General features: G+C 43.8%; 1 protein-coding gene and 1 pseudogene across 1 annotated transcript in view; both read left to right on the top strand.

The window, feature by feature from the left end:
- LOC144674477 (lysosomal protective protein-like) overlaps positions 1-21,388 on the top strand; it is a 53,291-nt gene that overhangs the window by 7,439 nt on the left and 24,464 nt on the right. The window lies entirely within an intron of this gene.
- On the top strand, positions 14,607-15,063 carry LOC144674474 (small ribosomal subunit protein bS21m pseudogene; annotated as a pseudogene).

Raw genomic sequence — 21,388 nt, 5'->3', positions numbered from 1 at the left:
TAAGGAGCCTTGGTGAGTTTCTGCAGTTCATCTTGTAGATGGTACACACTGCTGCTACTGTGCATCGGTGGTAGAGGGAGTGAATGTTTGTGGATGTGGTGACAATCAAGCGGGCTGCTTTGTCCTGGATAGTGTCAAGCTTCTTGAGTGTTGTTGAAGCTGTATTCATCCAGAAAAGTGGAGAGTATTCCATCACACTCCTGATGTGGTCTCACCAAAACCCTGCACAACTATCGTAAGACTTCTTTATCCTCATACTCCAATCCCCTTTGCTACTGGTTAAGACAGACTGACAGGGTGGTAATTGGCAAATTGGATGTGTCCTGCTTTTTTGAGGACAATTACCTGGACATTTTCTCACGAGGTTGAGTCAGGGAGTTGAATGTGGATATGGCTTGAGATCTGAAACGTACTCTTCTGTGGTTGAAAATTGTCTACCCATGACTGCTCTTGTAACTCACAACTATTAATAACTGCTGACCATCAATAACCAGTGACCAAAAATAACGAATGCCTTCACATCACAAGACACAATAGGCAAAGAAAAGAAAATATTTCACCATAAAGGTGATCGATTCAAATTGAGCAGCTGACCAGTTTTGCACTTGTGTATCTGGGTCACGCAGGGCAGCGAGTCCTGGTGAGGAAGTTATTCCCATTGGGTGGGGAGAAAATTGTGGAATTTTTTTTTCACACACCAGATTTAGGAGGGGGAATTATCTGTGATTCACTGTTATTTTATGTGGATGTTAGCCCGGTTATAGATCATCCATCAGAAAATTTACTTTCTACTGTCCGGTTTACATCCCTCTCCCCCTGTTCCTGCTCTCTCCCTTCCCCCTGTTCTCGTACTCCTCCCTGTACAGTGTATAAGGAACAAATTGAATGAACTGGAAGTATAGATTCAACCTGGTGGAGTTGACATGGTAGCCATTACTGAAACATGGCTACAAGACCCTGTTAGAACTGGGAGTTAAATGTACCAGGTTCTAAGTTCTACAGGAAAGACAGGGAAAATAATAGTAGGCGAGGAGTAGCCTTAATGATTTATCATTGAATTGATTTCATTCTTAAAGAGGAAATAACAAGGGATAAGCAGGCAGTGGAGCCTTTATGGGTAGAATTAACAAATAGAAAAGCATTTAGGAATGTAGTGAGAGTTGTTTGTGTTCCATGGTAGATTGTATAAATACTGAAATTAGCCTATAGCAAATATTTTGTAGTTTTAATGGGGAGTTTAAGCTTTCATATAGAATGGGAGAAGCAGACTAAAAGATGTCAGGGAGGCTGTGAATTTCTTGTGTGCCTGGGCTAGTATTCTTCAGCAATATGTCCTTGAACCAACAAGAGGGCAGACCTATTAGATTTAGTAATGAGTAATCACAGAACTGTTACAGCACAGAAGGAGGCCATTCAGCCCATTACATCAGCACCGGTTCTCCAAATGAGTATTTCGCCTCATGCCATTCCCCTACCTTCTCCCCGTAACCTTGTATGTTCTTCCTTTTCAGATAACAATCTAATTCCCTTTTGAATGCTTTGATTGAATCTGCCTCCACCACACTCTCAGGCAGTGCATTCCAGACCTTAACTACTTGCTGTGTGAAAAAGTTTTTTCTCAAACCACTTTTGCTTCTTTTGCTAATTATTTTTAATTTGTGCCCTTTCATTCTCGATCATTTTACAAGTGGGAACAGTTTCTCCCTATCTACTCTGTCCGGACCCCTCGTGATTTTGATTTTCAAATCTCCCCTCAGCCACCTTTTCTCTAAGATAAACAGTCCCAAATTTCTCCAATCTATCTTCATAACTGAAGTTCCTCATCCATAGAAGCATTCTCATGAATCTTTTCTGCAGTCTCTCCAATGCCTTCACATCCTTCCTAAGGTATGGCACCCTGAACTGGACACACTACTCCAGCTAAGGCCAAACTAGTGTCTTACATAAGTTCAACATAACCTCCCTGCACTTGTACTCTATGCTCCTATTAATACAGCCCAGGATACTATATGCTTTATTAACTGCTCTCTCCACCTGTGCTGCCACCTTTAATGATTTATGCGCACATTCACCCAGGTCCCTCTGCTCTTGCACTCCCCTTCAGAGTTGTACCCTTTATTTTACATTGTTTCTCCATGTTCTTGCTAGCAAAATGAATCACTTCACATTTCTTTGCATTGAACCTCATCTGCCACTTGTCTGCCCTCTCCACCAACCTGTCTATGTCCTTTTGAAGTACTAAACTGTCCTCCTCACAGTTCCAAGTTTTGTATCATCTGCAAACTTTGAAATTGTGCCCTGTAAACCAAGGCCCTGATCGTTAATATGTATCAGGGAGAGCAAGGGTCAAAACACTGACCTCTGGGGAACTCCACTACAAACCTTCCTCCAGCCTGAAACCACCCGTTAAGCACTACTGTCTGTTGTCTGACCCTGAGCCAGTTTTGTATCCATTTTGACACTTTCCTTTTTATTCCATGAGTAATAACTGCTCACAAGTCTGTTGTATGGCACTGTATCAAATGCCATTTGGAAATCCACGTCAACGGTATTGCCCTCATCAACCCCCTCTGTTATCCCTTCAAACAAACTCCAAGTTAGTTAACCATGATTTTCCCTTAATAAATGTACACTGGCTCTCCTTAATTAACCCACATTTGTCCATGTGACCGTTAATTTTGTCTTGAATTATTGTTTGTAGAAGTTTCCCTGCCTCTGAAGTTAAACCGACTAGCCTGTAATTGCTCGACTTATTTCAACAAGGCTGTAATGTTTGCAGTTCTCCAGTCCTCTGGCACGACCCCGGAGTATAAGGAAGATTTAAAAATTATGGTTAGTGCTTACACAATTTCCACTCTCTCTCCCCTCAGTAACCTTCAATGCATCTCACCTGGTCCTGGTGTTTTATCAACTTTAAGTACAGACAGTTTATCCAATACCACTTCCTTATCAATTTTAAACCCTGAATTACCCCCTCTCTCAGTACCTTCCTCCTTGGTAAAGACAGATGCATAGTATTAATTTCATACCTTAGCTGTGTCCTCTGTCTCCATGAGGAAATCCCCTTTTTGGTCCCTAAGCAGTCCCACTCCCCCTTTTACTATTTATGAGCCTATTTGAACTCTTCTTTCCCAGACCATTAGTCCAGTCCAGTAACATCATTGTATTTCAGTTTTAATAAATATCATAACGAGTACCAAGACTATGGGGCTAAGCTGGACAGCCTTGAAAACACATGTGGGAATTGCAATGCATAATAACCCACATCCATTCGATGTGATACAGGCAGTAAACCAACGTCATGTTACTGGCTCATTGTCATGATTTCTGCACACAGCCTGCACTGAACACACTGCTGACTGGCTGCATCCACCAGTTGGGGGCCCAAAATTGTTACTTGCCATCATTGCTTAAAGCCAGCCTGGACCTTCCAAAGAAGTGGCTGGAGCAGGTGCGAAAAGCCCTTTGTGACCTGAATTTAACCAGTGAAGGAGAGAAGAATGGCTGAGCATGGGAACGAGCGGGCACCCAGTCCCTCCAGCGCTGCACTGGAGGCAGGAGCGAGGAGAACCGCCCCGCAGCTGCAGAGTGTGAGGAGTTCATCCTGACACGAGGTTGGATTTTACTCTTCCGCTGCCGACAGGTTTGAAGGCGGGGGGCATTCGTTAAATCTAACAAGCAGCCTCCCTGTCCCCTGTCCGCCCGCCCCTACACAGTTATAACGGCAGCAGTGGTGGCATTAGATGGTTGGCCCAAGAGCAGGTGAACCAAGGCCCCCAAATGGACAATGGGGGCCTTATCCCACTGCCAGCATTTATCCAGCGGCAGGAGAGGCCCGTGCCAAGCAGCCAGCCTGGCAGGTTTCCTTGTGCAGGCTGGTGGTGGGCAGGTATGTCCCTCCTTAAAGGGCCCCTGGACCCATTATACCTTCCCTCAAGTTGCCTTCCCCCCAGCCCCCCTCCCCATGGCCTCAAATCCCAGCCCCTGCCTCCCCTCTCCTGGGCACATAACCAAAGGCAGCAAGAGCCAATCAGCATGGGAGAAGGGAGCCCACATGCTTTATCCTGTATAGCGGAGACTGTCCTGGTCACCATCAAAAGGGCCATTGCTGAAGCCGTGGCCAGCAACAGGACTGAACCCATAGAAGATGACAGCCTCCCCATGCCTAAACCACCTCCTTTCATGCCGACTCTTTCCATCCACTCCCTCCCCAACCCACCGTTCAACACTTGCCCCTGACTTACAAGCCGCAGGTGTAAGAATCTATCTCCAACCCCAACCCCCAACGCTTTTCTCCTTTCGGGCACCCGAGAAGTGCAATCCGACCAGGCAGTGGAGGAAGACCTGAGAAGAGAAAGATGATAAAATCACGGCCCCATCATTTAACAGAGACGCAGGATCTGCACCTGGCAAGACTGTAAGCATGAGTGCACAAAGCCATACGAGCCAGATTTATTTAAATCTAAGAGCGTGTGAACATTTATGAAACAGTGATCATAACATGATTAAATTCAGTGTAGTATTTGAAAGGGAGAAATGAGAAACAACTGTTTTGATTCTAGATTTAGGTAAGGCTGACTTCAGTACAGAATCACAGAACCTTTACAGTGCAGGAGACCATTCAGCCCATCAAGTCTGCATTGGCTCTGAAAAAGCATTCCACCTAGTCCCACCCCCCTGCCTTATCCCTGTAATGTTGCACATTCTTTTCAGGTAGCAATTCAATTCTCTTTTGAATATCTCGATCAAACCTGCCTCCACCACCCTCTCAGGAAGTTCGTTCCAGACCCTTTGGGTGAAATTTGTTTCTCGCATCACTATTACTCCTTTTGCCCATTATTTTGAATCCATGCCCTCTCATTCTTGATACTCTCTTGAGTGGGAACAGTTTCCCACTGTTTAACCTGTGCATACCCCTTAGGATCTTGAATACCTCTATCAAGCCTCCTCTCAGCCGCCTTTTCTCCAAGGAAAACAGTCCCAACCTCTCCAACCTATCCTCCTAGCTACAGTTCTTTATTCCTGGAATCATTCTTGTGAATCTTCACTGCACTCTCTCCAATACCTTCACATCCTTCTTCAAGTATGGTGCCCAGAACTGGACACAGTGGCCCAGATGAGGCCTAACTAGTGTCTTATACAAGTTCAACATGACTTCCTTACTCTTCACTCAATGCCCCTATTAATAAAGCCTAAGATACAATATGCTTCATTAACTGCTGTCTCAACATGCCCTGCCACCATCAATGACTTATGTACGTTTACACAGAGGTCCCTCTGTTCCTGCACCTCCTTTAGAGTTTCTCCCTTTGTTTTATACTGTCTCTCCAGAATGAATCACCTCACACTTCTCTGTATTGAACTTCATCTGCCATTTGTCTGCCCAATCCACCTAAGTGTCTATGTCCTTTTGAAGTTTAAGACTATCCCCGTCACAGTTGACAACGTTTCCAATCTTCGTATCATCTGCAAATTTTGAAATCATGCCCTGCACACCACAATCTAGGTCATTAATATACATCGGGAAGAACAAGGGTCCCAACGCTGACCCCTGGGGAACTCCACTATAAACCTTCCTCCAATCTGAAAAACAACCATTTATCATTACTGTCTGTTTCCTGTCACTCAGGCAATTTCTTAGCCAAGTGCCTACTTTCTCTTTTATTCATGAGCTAGAATTTTGCTCACAAGTCTGTTGTGTGGCACTGTATCAAATGCCTTTTGAAAATCCATATATACCACATCAACAGCATCAACCTTCTCTGTTATCTCCTCAAAAAAAACTCCAGCTAGTTAGTTAAGTATGATTTTCCCTTAATGAATCCATGCTGACTTTCCTTAATTGTCTTGCCCTTGTTGAGATGACTATTGATTTTGTCCTGAACTATAGTTTCCAGAATTTTCCCTACCACTAAAGTCAAACCGACTGGTATGTAGTTGCCGGCTTTATCCTTGCACCCCTTTTTGAACTAGGGTGTAACATTCACAATTCTCCAGTCCTCTGGCATCACCCCTGTGTGTAAGGAAAACTGGAAGATTATCACTAGTGCCCCTGCAATTTCCGCTCTCACTTCCCTCTGTACTGTTGGATGCATGTCATCTAGTCCTGATACCTTATCTACTTTAAGGATAGTCTTTCTAACATCTCCTCCTCCTCAACTGTAAATTATTCTAGTGTGCCAGTTACCTCCCCTCTCACCTCAGCATCTTCTTCCTTTATAAAGGCATATGCAAAGTACTCATTTAGTACCTCTGCTATTTCTCCTGCTCCATGTGCAAGTCCCCTAATCATCCCTACTCTTTCTTTTACCATCCTTCTATTATTTATATGCTTATGGAAGACCTTGGGTTTCCTTTTCATGTTAGCTGTCAGCCTCTTTTCATGCTCTCTTCTTGCTTTTCTTCTTAGTTTTTTCACTTCTGTATTCTATATTCAGCCTGATTCTCCACTGTATTTTCTACATGACATCTGTTGTTTGTGCACTTTTTCCTTTTTATCTTCACTTCTATCCCCCTCATCAACCATAGCACTCTGGATTTATTTGCCTACCTTTCCCCTTCAAGGGAATATACCTTGACATGCCTGCAATACTTTTTCTTTGAAGGTGGCCCATTGTTCAGCCACCGTCTTTTCTGCCAACATTTGATTCCAACTCACTCGACTCAGATGCGTGCTCAGCCCATTGAAATTGGCTTTCCCCCAATTAATTATCCCTGCTCTGGATTGTTCCTCTTCCTTTTCCATGACCAACCTAAACCTTATTACCCAATGATCACTGTCCGGTAAATGCTGTCCCATTTGATCCGCTTGAGCCAACTCATTTCCCAGAACCGGATCCAACAGCGCCTGCCCTCTTGCTGGACTGGAAACATACTGCTGCAGAGAATTAGCTTGAATGTATCAGGAACTCTCGCCCCACTTGTCCCTTTGTACTATTCCTATCCCAGTCTATATTTGGATAATTTAAGTCCCCATTATAATTACTCTATAATTCTTTCACCCCTCTGTAATTTCTTGCAAGTCTGTATTTCTACATCCCTTCCATTAGTTGGTGGTCTGTGTACTACACTGATCAATGTTATTGCACCTTTATCATTCTTTACCTCTAGCCAGAGAGATTCTGTCCTTGACCCCTCTGGAACATCCTCTCTCTCCAGTACTGTAATACCATCCTTAATTAATAATGCCACTCCCCCCCCGCCCCCTTCCTTTCCTGTCTCTCCTAAACACCTGTACCCGGGAGTACTTAACACCCAGTACTGCCCTCCTTTGATCTAGCTCTCTGTTATAGCAATAATATCATAATTCCATTGTCAAACTATGCCTGTAGTTCACCAATTTTATTAACCACACTGCACACATTCACATACATGCACATTAAGTCTGATTTAGGCTTTTTTACTTTTCCCCCCTTATGATAAGGCAGAGACTGTCTGCCATAAACTGGGCAAATCTGATGATGGATAAAATGACAGATCATCAGCGGGAGGCATTCAAGAATAATTTAATGTGATACAGAATCTTAAGGGAGCTTAAGATTAAGAGCTCTACTTGCCAAAGCGGTCAGCTGTGGACATTAAAGAACTAAGAGACAACATAAAACTAAAAGAAAAGGCTTGCAAAAAGTTAGCGCAGATACAGGCGAATGGGAAAGATACAGAAAAAACAGCAAAAGGTGACAAAACAAGTAGAAAATAAACACCTTTTTCAAGTCACATTAGGAAGAAGAGAGTGATCAGAAGCAATGAAATAAAAACTGAAAATTGTGACGCTATCAATGAAAATGAGGAAATAGTGGACATGCTGAGTAATTACTTTGCATCAGTGTTTACAGTAGAGGAAGAAAGAAGTCAGCATGCCCAACATCTCAAGAAATCTAATACTGAATCATAAATTCACCCCAATTAACCTAAGCAAAATAATTGTAATGAAGAGAATATGGCACTAATTTGTGACAAATCCTTGGGACCAGATGATTTCCATCTCAGGGTTTTAATGGAAGTAGGTGAGAACATTGCTGATGCATTAACTAGTTTTGCAAAGGTCTCTTGATTTGGGAACCATTCCTTCAGATTGGAAAATTGCCCATGTCACGCCTCTGTTTAAAAGAGATGAGTTAGGGAAACCAGGCAATTATGAACCAGTTAGTTTAACATCTGTTATCAGGAAATTGCTAGGGTTTGTATTTAAGGATAGGGTGATTGAACACCTTGAAAATTTTCAGCTGATCAGAAAAAGCCAGTATAGATTTATAAAGGGTGGGTCATGCCTAACAAATCTGGTTGTATTTTTGAAGAGGTGACTAAAGTAGCCGACAGGGGAATGTCTACAGATACTATTTATATGGACTTCCAGAAGGCGCATGACAAAGTTCCTCATGAAGGACTGTTAGTTAGTTGGAATTGGAGATGATTTTAATAAATGGTTAGGAAGTTGGTTGAGTGGAAGTTGACAGAGAGTATTGATAGTGGGCAGGTACTCTAATTGACTGTGTGTGACTAGTGGTGTCCCACAATGTTGGGGCCTCAGCTATTCACTATTAACTAATGACTTTGATGATGGGATAGAGAGCCACATTTCCAAATTTGCTGATGATACAAAGATAGGTGGAATTTTACTGATGTAGATGGAAGTGTAACATTACAAAGCGATGTTGATAGATTAAGTGAATGGGCAAAACTGTGGCCATGGATTTCAATATCGGCAAATGTGAGGCCGATACACTTTGGCCCAAAGGGGATAGAATACTGTACTTTCCAAATGGTGAAAAGCTAGCAACAGTGGAAGTCCAAGGAGACTTAGGGGGTCCAGGTAGATGGACCACTGAAATGTCATGATCACGTACAGAAAATAATCGAAAAGGCGAATGCAATACAAGCCTATACTTCAACTAAATATGTGAGGAGGGTTCAAGTGAGTGGAAATCTATAAATCTAAAGAGAAAAGTCACGACTATAGAGCAGTGTCGGGTTTTGGGGTGAAGATAAGCAGAGTGTGACAGGAAAGGAACATAAACTTTAACGGTAATAGTGTATCAGCGAATAAGGTCAAATCTGGGCAAAATGTTTAAACAGTTCTAAAATTAAAGGCACTTTATTGGCATGCACGAAGCATTTGTAGAAAGATAGACAAATTAATGGCACAAAGAGAAAATGGGTTTGATATAACAGCCATTACAGAGACATGGGGCAGAATTTTGCCGTCGGTGATTTGGGGGCGGGGCCCATTCGCCAACGGGAAACTGACACGGGATGATGTTGGGAGGAACCCCCGACGTCATCCCGGTCCATTTAAATATTGAGGAAGGCAGGTGGACAGTGAAATCAGCTGTCCGCCCGCCGACCTGTCAATGGCCAATTAAGAACTGTTCTGTTGAAGGGTCATTCGGACTCGAAACGTTAACTATGTTCCTTTCTGCAGATGCTGCCAGACTTGCTGAGTTTTTCCAGATATTTTTGTTTCTGTTTTGGATTTCCAGCATCCGCAGTTTTTTTGCTTTTTTCCTTCAGACAGAGTTTTATTGTTTGTCATCAAACTCTTCACAGACAGAACTAGTCTCGGCTGTTGTCCCTTTTATAGAACCAAATGGGTACTTAGTTAAGCAACCTAATAATTAGCAATTGAACTTCTTTAACTGTTTCCTTCCCTAACAGATTCCTCCTTAAAAAAGTAACCCTTAAGTTGATATAATCACACACAGGAAAAAGGTAATAACAAACATCAATATATATTTTTTTCATTCAATAAATTGACCTTATTCCCCTCCTTAAAAAAAGAACATGTGTCCACACACAAGAAGTATTTTTTCCTAAAGAAAAATACATCCCTCTTTGAGGGTCACCAGTAACTTCTTGGAGCTCGCTCCTCTTTTGGTGAAGCAGTCAGCTAATTGGTAGCTGCTATCAATCCATTTGATCTTGGCAATCTCCTTATTCTCGAGCAACTGTTTTAAGCTTGCAATGTCAATTCGCAATCTCATAGAAACATAGAAAATAGGAGCAGGAGTAGGCCATTTGGCCCTTTGGGCCTGCTCCGCCATTCAATATGAACATGGCTGATCATCCAACTCAATAGCCTGCTCCCGCTTTCTCCCCATATCCTTTGATCCCTTTCGCCCCAAGAGCCAAATCTAACTCCTTCTTGAAAACATACAATGTTTTGGCCTCAACTGCTTTCTGTGGTAGCGAATTCCACAGGCTCATAACTCTCTGGGTGAAGACATTTCTCTTCATCTCAGTCCTAAATTGTCTACCCTGTATCCTCAGACTGTGACCCCTGGTTCTGGACTCCCCCACCATCAGGAACATCCTTCCCACATCCACCCTATCTAGTCTTGTTAGAATTTTATAAGTTTCTATGAGATCCCCCCTCATTCTTCTGAACTTCAGCGAATATAATCCTAACTGACTCAATCTTAGCTCATATGTCAGTCCCACCATCCCAGGAATCAGTCGGGTAAACCTTCGTTGTACTCCCTCTATAGCAAGAACATCCTTCCTCAGATAAGGAGACCAAAACTGCACTCGTTAATCTTTTCTCATTAATGCATTTTAAGAACATAACTTAAGAAATAGGAACAGGAGTAGAACATTTGGCTTCTCAAGCCTGCTCTGCCATTCAATAAGATCATGGCTAATCTTCTTGTATTTCAGTTTCCATGTTCCCATCTAACCCCAATAACTTTAGATTCTTGTTAGGCAAGGGAAGCAATCTACCTCTGTCTTAAAAATATTCTGTGACCCGTCTCCACCACCTTCTGAGGCAGAGAATTCCAAAGTTGCACAATCCTCTGAGAAAAAATTCGCCTCATCTCTGTCATAAAAGGGTGACCCCTAATTTCAAAACAATGCCCCCTAGTTCTGAACCCACTCACAAAGAGGAAACATCCTTTTGACGTCCACCTTGTTAAGGCCGTTCAGAATCTTGCATACTTCATTCAAATCACCCCTCACTCTTCTGAACTCCAGTGGAAACAAGCCCAGTCTGTCCAACCTTTCCTCATAAGACAACCTGCTCATTCCAGGTCTCAATCTTGTAAACCTCCTTTGAACTACCTCCAATGCATTTACATCCTTCCATAAATAAGAAGACCAAAACTGCACACAGTATTCGAGTTGCGGTCTCACCAATGCCCTGTATAACTGAAGCAAAATATACTTACTTTTATGTCCAACCCCTCTCATAATAAAGGATAGCATTCCATTAGCCTTCTTAATTACTTGCTGTACCTGCATACTAACTTTTTGTGACTCTCATACTGGAACACCTAGATCCCTTTGCACCTCAGAATTATGCAGCCGTTCTCCATTTAAGTGATACTCTGCTTTTTTTTGTTCTTCCTGCCAAAGTGAACAACTTCACATTTTACCACATTAAACTCCATTTGCCAGGTGTTTGCCCACTCATTCAACCTATCTATATCCATCTGTAACCTCATGTCCTCTTCACAACATACTTTCCAACCTATCTTTGTGTCATCTGCAAATTTAGCTGCCATGTCTTCACTCCCCTCATCTAAGTCATTGATATAAATTGTAAAAAGTTGAGGTCCCAGTACAGACCCCTGTGGGACTCCACTCGTCACGTTCTGCCAATCAGAAAAACACCCATTTATGCATACTCTCTGCATTCTGCCAGCCAGCCAATCTTCTATCTATGCTGATATGTTACCCACTACACCATGCGCTGTTATTTTCTGTAATAATCTTTGATGTGGCACCTTATCAAATGCCTTCTGGAAATCCAAGTACAGCATGCCTTCAGGCTCCCCTTTATCTACTGTGCATGTTACTCCTTCAAAAAACTCCAGTAAATTGGTTAAACGTGATTTTCCTTCACAAAACCATGCTGACTCTTCCTGATTGCCTTGAGCTCTAAATGCCTAGCTATAACATCTTTAATGATCGATTCTAATAACTTCCCCACGAGAGATGTCAAGCTAACTGGCGTATAGTTTCCTGTTTTCTGCCTCCCTTGAATAGAAGGGTTCCAGTCTGATGGAACCTTTCTAGAATCTAGAGAATTTTGGAAAATTAACACCAGCACATCGACTGCCTCATTAGCCACCTCTTTTAAGACCCTAGGATGTAGTCCATTGGGACCCAGAGACTTGCCAGCCCGCAGCTCCAACAATTTGCCCAGTACCATTTCCCAAGTGATTTCAATTTCACCAAGTCCCTTTCTCCCGTTCACCTCTTGATTTGCAGCTATTACTGGAATGTTTTTTTATATCCTCTATAGTGAACAAGAAGCAAAATATTTGTTCATTTCTTCTGCTATTTCCTTATTATCTACTATTAACTCCCCACTGTCACTCTAGAGGGCCAGCACTCACTTTACTCTTTTCCTTTTTAAATACCTGTATAAACTCTTGCTATCCACTTTTACATTTCTAACTAGCTTCCTCTCACACTCTAATTTCTTTCTCCTAATCAATCTTTTAGTCATTCTGTGCTGTTCTTGTTATTCTGTCCAATCATCTGTCCTGCCACTCATCTTTGTGGCGTTGTATGCTCTTTTCTTAGCATCTTTAGTAAACCACGGATGGTGGGTCCTCCCCTTAGAATTTTTCTTTATATTAGGAACGTACTTATCCTGAATACTCTGAAATAACCCCTTAAATGTCGGCCACTTCTCTATTGATCTAACCTCCAGCCTAGTTTCCCAGTTCACTTCAGCTAGCTCAGCTTTCATCCCCACATTGTTGCCCTTATTTAAGTATAAGATTCTAGTCTTAGACCCATTCTTCTCCCTTTCAAACTGGATGTAAAATTCAATCATAATGTGGTCGCTGCTACCTAGGGGTGCCTTTACTCTGAGGTCATTAATCCTGTCACGTTACACAATACCAAGTCTAATATAACCTGCTCTCTGGTAGGTTCTTAGAGTAGCACATTCTGGAACCTATCTCGAAAGCATTCTAAGAACTCCTCATCCAGGCTACTACTGCCAATCTGATTTTTCCAGTTTGTATGTAGATTAAAATCGCTCATGATTATTGCCGTCCCTTTATCACAAGCATACGATATTTTCTCTTGAATACCTTGTCCTATACTATGGCTACTGTTAGGGGGTCTGTAGACCACTCCCACTAATGACTCCTTTCCCCTACTATTCCTCATCTCCACCCAAACCGATTCTACATCCTGATCTCTTGAACCAAGGTCATCTCTAACTATTGCACCAATACCCTCTTTGATTAACAGTGTTACCCCTTTACCTTTACCTAGCTTCCTATTCTTGAATGACATGTACTCTTCAATATTAAGGACCCAATCTTTGTTGTTCTGCAGCCGCATCTCTGTAATTGCTATCAGATCATATTTATTTACTTCAATGTGGGCCATCAATTCATTTACTTTGTTAGTAATGCTACGTGCATTCAGATAGAGAGCCTTCAGTTTTGTCTTTTTGTTACCTTTGTAAAAATCTAGTCTTGACGATTGATGTAATCTTAGGTTTTTTCTTTGTCTTCCTGCCATTGTCTGACCCTCATTTCTCATATTACACCTTGAATTGCTACCTCTATCCAAGCTTGATCCCTTACCCCTCTTGTTTAGTTTAAAGCCCTCTCTACTTCCCTAGTTATGCGATTTGCGAGGACCTTCATCCCAGCACAGTTCAGGTGTTAACCGCCCCAACGGTACAGCCCCCACTTTTTCCCCAGTACTGATGCCAGTGCCCCACAAACCGGAACCCACTTCTCTCCCACCAGTCTTTGAGCCACGCATTCATCTCTCTAATCTTATTTGCCCTATGCCAATTTGCACGTGGCTCAGGTAATAATGCAGAGATTATTACCTTTGAGGTTCTGCTGCTTAATTTGGTACCTAGCTCCTCATACTGACTTTGCAGAACCTCTTTTCTAGTTCTACCTATGTCATTAGTACCTACATGGACCATGACAACTGGATCCTCCCCCTCCCACTGCAAGTTCCACTTCAGCCCTGAGCAGATGTCCTGAACCCTGGCACCGGACAGGCAACATAGCCGTCTGGACTCTCGCTCTTTGCTTCAGAGAACAGTGTCAATCCCCCTCATTATACTATCCCCTACTATCACAATATTCCTTTTTACTAACCTACTTGAACAGCTTCCTGTACCACAGTGCCATGGCCAGCCAGCTCCTCCACCTTGCAGACTTGACTTTCATCCTCGCAGGTTGTGAGCACCTCAAACCTGTTTGACAATTGCAAAGTCTGAAGCTCCTCCCCTACCATCTGTTCAGTCCCATTACCTGCCTCACTGACAGTCTCATCCTCCTGCCCCTCTCTGCTGGCCAAAACAGATGACCCTCTTCTGTCTTCTGTGACTGTCTTCTGGAACAAAGTATCCAGGTATTTCTCCCCCTCCCTTATGTTGCACAGTGTCTGCATTTCGGCTTCCAGATCAATAATCCTGACCCGGAATTCCTCAAGCTGTTTAAACTTCCTGCAGATGTGTTTGTCATGGATCACCTTGGTGTTCAAAAGCTCCCACATCTCTCAGCTGCAGCATAACACCTGTCTCGCCATTCTAACTTATGTTAGTTTAGTTAATTTACTTTAATGACTTTCTTCCTATGTATGCTACACATCGGGTCCGCCCCTCTCCCCCTTCCCCCGACAACTGTCACTTCCACCGGCGATGGCAGCACAAGCTCGCCTCGTGTTGCGGACGGTGATGGTTCAGGGCGGTGATGTGGAGGCGACTTACTGGACCCTGACCCGGATTCTCACCACAGACAGGATCATCAAAGAGGCAAAGCGTAGGTGTTACTACGAGAAGCCTTGCAGGAAACGCATCCGCGAGAATTACGAGAACTGCTGGCGCATCCACAACATGGAGATGGCTGGGAAGTTGGCCTCCCCGATGAGGAAGAATCGCCAGGACCCCTGGCTGGGCTGCTCGGTGGGATCCATGAGTGAGAAACAGCGTTCGGCCAGACCTTGTGGTTTAGATGGCAGGCGGGACAAGCACACAAGGGTTTCATGAATGTGTTGTTTTGCTGTTAATTAGGCACATCGGACTCGAGCTGCAGCAGGGCCAGCCGGACTTTTATTCGGGTGGTGCTGCCGGTTTGACCTTCTGAATAAAAACAATTTACCGTGTTTATTGAATGCTAGCACCACTGACAACTAAAGATTAATGTGCTTCTTAACTACAAGGTATGTGTTTTAGATATTTTAGGGACACAAGTTGAAGGTGAGGGGCAGGAGGTTTAGGGGGGATGTGAGGAAAAACATTTTTACCCAGAGGGTGGTGACGGTCTGGAATGCGCTGCCTGGGAGGCGGGTGGAGGCGGGTTGCCTCACATCCTTTTAAAAGTACCTGGATGAGCACTTGGCACATTCAAGGCTATGGGCCAAGTGCTGGTAAATAGGATTAGGTAGGTAGGTCAGGTGTTTCTCACGTGTCGGTGCAGACTCAATGGGCCGAAGGGCCTCTTTTGCACTGTGAGATTCTGTGATTTAAATACTTTACTTTTATTGCTTTTTAAAAAATCTTTGTTGTTTGATTTTAATTTTAAAGTTTTCAAATTACGGTTTATTATTATTAAAGTTTTTTAGTTCTTTTTATTTATAGATCTACCTGAACTCGCCTGTCTTAAGCTGGTTTCTCACACACTGTCCCTTAGACTGAGCACCTACCGGCCAATCAACTTACCAGCTTCCTGTGATGTCACAGTTGCTCTTTTCTCTTTTTCCCTGACTGCAGCCTCAGAGCAGCTGAAACAGCGAAACAGCTCAGCTCCTGCCTGTCCCCCGCAGGTCCGCTCTGCTCTGACTCCCAGCATTGTAGGCCGCTCTGCAATCCCCGGTCTGTATTTATGGGCGCTCCTCAGCTCTCGACTGTCCCCCACAGGTCCGCTCCGCTCCGACTCCCAGCAATGTAGGCTGCTCTGCAATCCCCGGTCTGTATTGATGGGCGCTGCTCAGCTCTACTCTGACTCCCAGCAAGGCAGAGTGAACATTTTCCCAAAGTGACTTATTAGCTAGAAGATATTGGATAGGTACCATTCCTGAATACCCTTTTCCACTTAAAACTTCTGCCAGTATCTTTGATATAAAGAATGCCATATCTACCGCCTCAACAAGGGCGAGAGTCTCTGCTGCTAACATACTTTTCACAACTCTTCGTATTTTTTTAGATTCCCATGCCAAAGGGCAGCATTTGCCTTTTTCCCCAGTGAGAAATATTATAAATCCTCCCACGCTCAAAAATCCATCACGTAGATTTGCATAAGACGCATCACTGAACGCAATCAGTTTCATTTTTCTAACAACACCCAAAGATGGGAATTTCAAAATACACTGCTCCATTTTTAATTTTGTCAATTGAAAATTCCTCGGAAAACATTCCTTTCCCGCAGCGTTGATGGTGGATATGAACCACTCGGCGGTTAGACAGAAAATGGAGGATACAAAGTTAACGGGATGGGGAGATCATTTAGAAACAGCACGCAGTACAAAAGGAGATTTGTAACTAGAAACAATGGGGACAGAAACACCTTGGAAAGTTATGGCAGGAGAAAAGAATTAGGGATTTACGACAGAAGAATGAACCCCAGAAATGCCCAGGGTGTGGTCAATCGATGTTTTAGATGTGATAATTAGCAATTGAACTTCTTTAATTATTTCCTTCCCTAACATTTTCTACTGTGCCTTAGTGGGCTGAGGTTCAGTTCTATCCTTTGTGTTTGGACAGAGTCATGCTGGAGTGAGGCTGCTTCCTGGTCAATGGGAATAATTTGAGATGTCGGATTAAGAATACGCCCATTTATGCCAATACATTAAAGAAGGCTGGTATCAGCATTGCTGTGGGTTAATGTTTTGACCTCATTCTTTCTGACAAAACACGATTTCCACAGGAAAGAAAAGCATCTCGATATTCAGAATGCCCTCACACCTTCTCCTCCTTCCCAGAAACATGATAGGGTCCTCCTTGTCCTCACTTATCACCCCACCAGCTTCCGCATTCAAAGGATCATCCTCCTCCATTTCCGCCAACTCCAGCATGATGCCACCACCAAACACACCAGCCTCCGCATTCAAAGGATCATCCTCCGCCATTTCCGCCAACTCCAGCATGATGCCACCACCAAACACATCTTCCCTTCACCCCCCCCTGACGGCATTCCGTAGGGATCGTTCCCTCCGGGACACCCTGGTCCACTCCTCCATCACCCCCTACTCCTCAACCCCCAGCAATGGCACCTCCCCATGCCCACGCAGAAGATGCAACACCTGCCCCTTCACTTCCTCTCTCCTCACCGTCCAAGGGCCCAAACACTCCTTTCAAGTGAAGCAGCATTTCACTTGCATTTCCCCTAACTTAGTCTACTGCATTCGTTGCTCCCAATGTGGTCTCCTCTACATTGGAGAGACCAAACGCAAACTGGGCGACCGCTTTGCAGAACACCTGCGGTCTGTCCGCAAGAAAGACCCAAACCTCCCTGTCGCTTGCCATTTTAACACTCCACCCTGTTCTCTTGCCCACATGTCTGTCCTTGGCTTGCTGCATTGTTCCAGTGAAGCCCAACGCAAACTGGAGGAACAGCACCTCATCTTCTGACTAGGCACTTTACAGCCTTCCAGGCTGAATATTGAATTCAACAACTTTAGATCTTAAACTCCCCCTCCCCGCATCCCCACGCCGTTTCTCCCCCCTCCCTTTTTTTTCAATAATTTATATAGATTCTTCTTTTCCCACCTATTTCCATTATTTTTAAATCTAAAACTAAAACTTTGTTAGTCTTTCCACCCCACCCCCACTAGAGCTGTACCTTGAGTATCCTGTCTTCCATTCTTAATTAGCACTTTTCTTAGACAATATCACCACCTTCAACACCTCTTTGATCCTTTTGTCTGTGACATCTTTTGATTATCTGCTCCTATCACTGCTTGCTTATCTCCACAATCACCACACCCTCAACTTCTCTCTCCCCCCGCCCCCCCACCTTAGACCAGCTTATATTTCATCTTTCTCCTAACTATACTCAGTTCTGCCGAAGGGTCATGAAGACTCGAAACGTTAACTGATTTCTTCACCACCAATGCTGCCAGACCTGCTGAGTTTTTCCAGGTAATTCTGTTTTTGTTTTGGATTTCCAGCATCCGCAGTAGCTTTTAGCTTTTTGTCTTCATCTTCCCTTCACCCCCCCCCCCGGCGGCATTCCGTAGGGATCGTTCCCTCCGGGACACCCTGGTCCACTCCTCCATCACCCCCTACTCCTCAACCCCCACCTGTGGCACCTCCCCATGCCCACGCAGAAGATGCAACACCTGCCCCTTCACTTCCTCTCTCCTCACCGTCCAAGGGCCCAAACACTCCATTCAAGTGAAGCAGAATTTCACTTGCATTTCCCCTAACTTAGTCTACTGCATTCGTTGCTCCCAATGCGGTCTCCTCTACATTGGAGAGACCAAACGCAAACTGGGCGACCGCTTTGCAGAACACCTGCGGTCTGTCCGCAAGAAAGACCCAAACCTCCCTGTCGCTTGCCATTTTAACACTCCATCCTGCTCCCTTGCCCACATGTCTGTCCTTGGCTTGTTGCATTGTTCCAGTGAAGCCCAACGCAAACTGGAGGAACAGCACCTCATCTTCCAATTAGGCACTTTACAGCCTTCCAGACTGAATATTGAATTCAACAACTTTAGATCTTGAACTCCCTCCTCCATCCCCACCCCCTTTCCGTTTCTTCCCCCTCCCTTTTGTTTTTTCCAATAATTTATATAGATTTTTCTTTTCCCACCTATTTTCCATTATTTTTAAATCTATACCTGTAATGCCCTGTCAGTCTTTCCACCCCACCCCCACTAGAGCTGTACCTTGAGTGTCCTGCCATCCATTCTTAATTAGCACATTCTCTTAGATAATATCACCACCTTTAACACCTCTTTGTTCCTTCGTCTGTGACATCTTTTGATTATCTGCTCCTATCACTACTTGCTTGTCCCTACAACCACCCCAACCCAACCACCTCCCCCCCCCCCCCCCCACCCCCCAACTTCTCTCCCACCCCCTCCCCACCTTAAACCAACTTATATTTCACCCCTCTCCTAACTTTACTGAGTTCTGTTGAAGGGTCTGAGGACTCGAAACGTCAACTCTTTTCTTCTCCGCCGATGCTGCCAGACCTGCTGAGTTTTTCCAGGTAATTCTGTTTTTGTTTTGTTTCAAATTGTGTATTTGTTCTCAGGACGTGGGTGTTGGTGGCAAGACTGACATTCATTGCTTCTCCCTAGTTTCCCTGGAGTGATAGCAGGTGGTTACCTTCTCTTGATCCGCTGCAGTCATGCTGTGATGAGGATGGGAATTCTAGAATCTTGACCCAGGGACAATGAAGAGACAGCATCCATAGAGGCCTGTGTCAGGATGGTGTGTGATTTGGAGGGGTCTTGGTATGACCTTGCTGCTCTTGTTCCTCTCAGCAGTAGAGGCCCCAGGCGAGGGAGGTGCTGTTGAATTTACCTTGATGAGTTGCTGTCGTACATCATATAGAGACTGCAGCCGAAAAGGGCCAGTGATAGCGGGGTTGGGGAGTGAGCACTGTGTTCCTCCAGGTGAAGTGTGATAATCCCGTACTTGCATCAAGGCTTTATACAATGGAATTGAGCTTGGATGTAGATTGAACCATTAGAATTCCATGTTTGTATCAGGTTTAGATTCCTATGAAGTTAGAGGTGCTGACAATGTGCAGCCTAAGTATAGTGTGGTGGGCCATAAGAACAACTTAACCAACTTTTAAAGTCACTGTGACTGTGGTCAGAAGATAGCAAATGTTATGTAAGCTATTGCTGGCAAGTGCCTGCCAATGGTGTGACTAGTCAGCAGTTTGTCTGAGTTGCAACATCAGGAATATAACGTAAGAAATAGGAGAAGGCCATACATTCCCTCGAGCCTGCTCTGCCATTCAATATGATCATGGTCGATTTAGGGCTTCAACTCCACTTTCCTGGCTATTCCCCATATCCCTTAATTCCCCGAGAGACCAAAAATCTCTCTTTCCGTCTTAAATATATTCAATGATGGAGCATCCACAATCCCCTGGGGTAGAGAATCCCAAAGATTCACAGCCCTATGCGTGAAGAAATTTCTCCTTATCTCAGTCCTAAATGATCAAACGCTTATCCTGAGACTGTGCCTCCTTGTTCTAGATTCCCTGACCAGGGGAATCAGCCTCTCAGTATCTACCCTGTCAAGCCCCTTCGGAATCTTCAATGTTTCAATATGACCATCCCTCATTCTTATAAAGTCCAAATAATATAGACCCAATTTACCTACCCTCTCATCCATAGGACAACCCTCTCATCTCAGGCAGCATCCTAATGAACCTTTGCTATACTGCCTCTAATTCAGATATATCCTTCTCCCTTAAAATTGCACACAGTATTCAAGGTGCAATCTCACTAAAGCTCCATAGAATTGTAGCAAGACTTCTTTATTCTGGTACTCCAATCCCCTTGCAATCGAGGCCAAATTTGATAGAGGTATTCAAAATCATGTGGGGTCTCAACAGAGTAGATAGGGAGAAACTGTTCCCAGTCATGAAAAGAGCAAGAGCAAAAGTGCACAGATTTAAAGTAATTGGCAAAAGAAGCAAAAGCGACATGAGGAAAATCTTTCACACCGCGAGTGGTTAGGCTCTGGAATGCACTGCCTGAGAGCATGGTGGAGGCAGGTTCGATCGAGTCATTGAGGAGGAACTAGGATTAGTATCAGAAAATGGAGACTGCAGGGTTTTGAGAAGAAGGTGGGGCAATGGCATGAGGTAAGTAGCTCCTTTCGAGAGCCAGCACAGACATGATGGGCCGAATGGCCTCTTGTCCTGTGATTCTGTGAATGTGCCATTTGCTTTCCTAATTGCTTGCCGTACTTGCATGCTAACTTATGTTCCTTGCATGGGTACGCCCAAGTCTCTCTGAATGTCAACGTTTAAAAGTTTCACACCTTTTTGAAAACAATATTCTGGCTTTTCTGTTCTTATGACCAAAGTGAATAACCTCACTCTTTCCCACATTATACTGCATCTGCCATCTTGTTGCCCATTCACTTAACCTGTTTATATCTCTCAGCAGCCTCTGTGTCCTCCTCACAGTTTATATTCCCACCTAGCTTTGTATCATCAGCAAATCACTGTAAAAGCAAAATACTGCGGATGCTGAAAATCTGAAATAAAAACTGGAAATACTCAACAAATCTGGCAGCATCTAAGGACGGAGAAACAGATTTAATATTTCAAGTCAAATATGACTTATTCAACTTGAAATGTTAAATCCATTTCTATCTCCACAGATTCCATTAGATACATAACTCTGTCTAAGTAATTAACATAATGGGGAAGAGATGAAGTCCCAATGCAGAACATGCCAGGGTTAAACAAAATATGAGATAAAGGAGAGT

This window comes from Cetorhinus maximus, unplaced genomic scaffold (genome assembly GCF_964194155.1).
Source record: "Cetorhinus maximus unplaced genomic scaffold, sCetMax3.hap1.1 HAP1_SCAFFOLD_675, whole genome shotgun sequence".
NCBI classification, from domain to species: Eukaryota; Metazoa; Chordata; class Chondrichthyes; order Lamniformes; family Cetorhinidae; genus Cetorhinus; species Cetorhinus maximus.
Note: the sequence above shows the minus strand (reverse complement) of the source record. Positions and strands in the feature narration are given on the sequence as shown.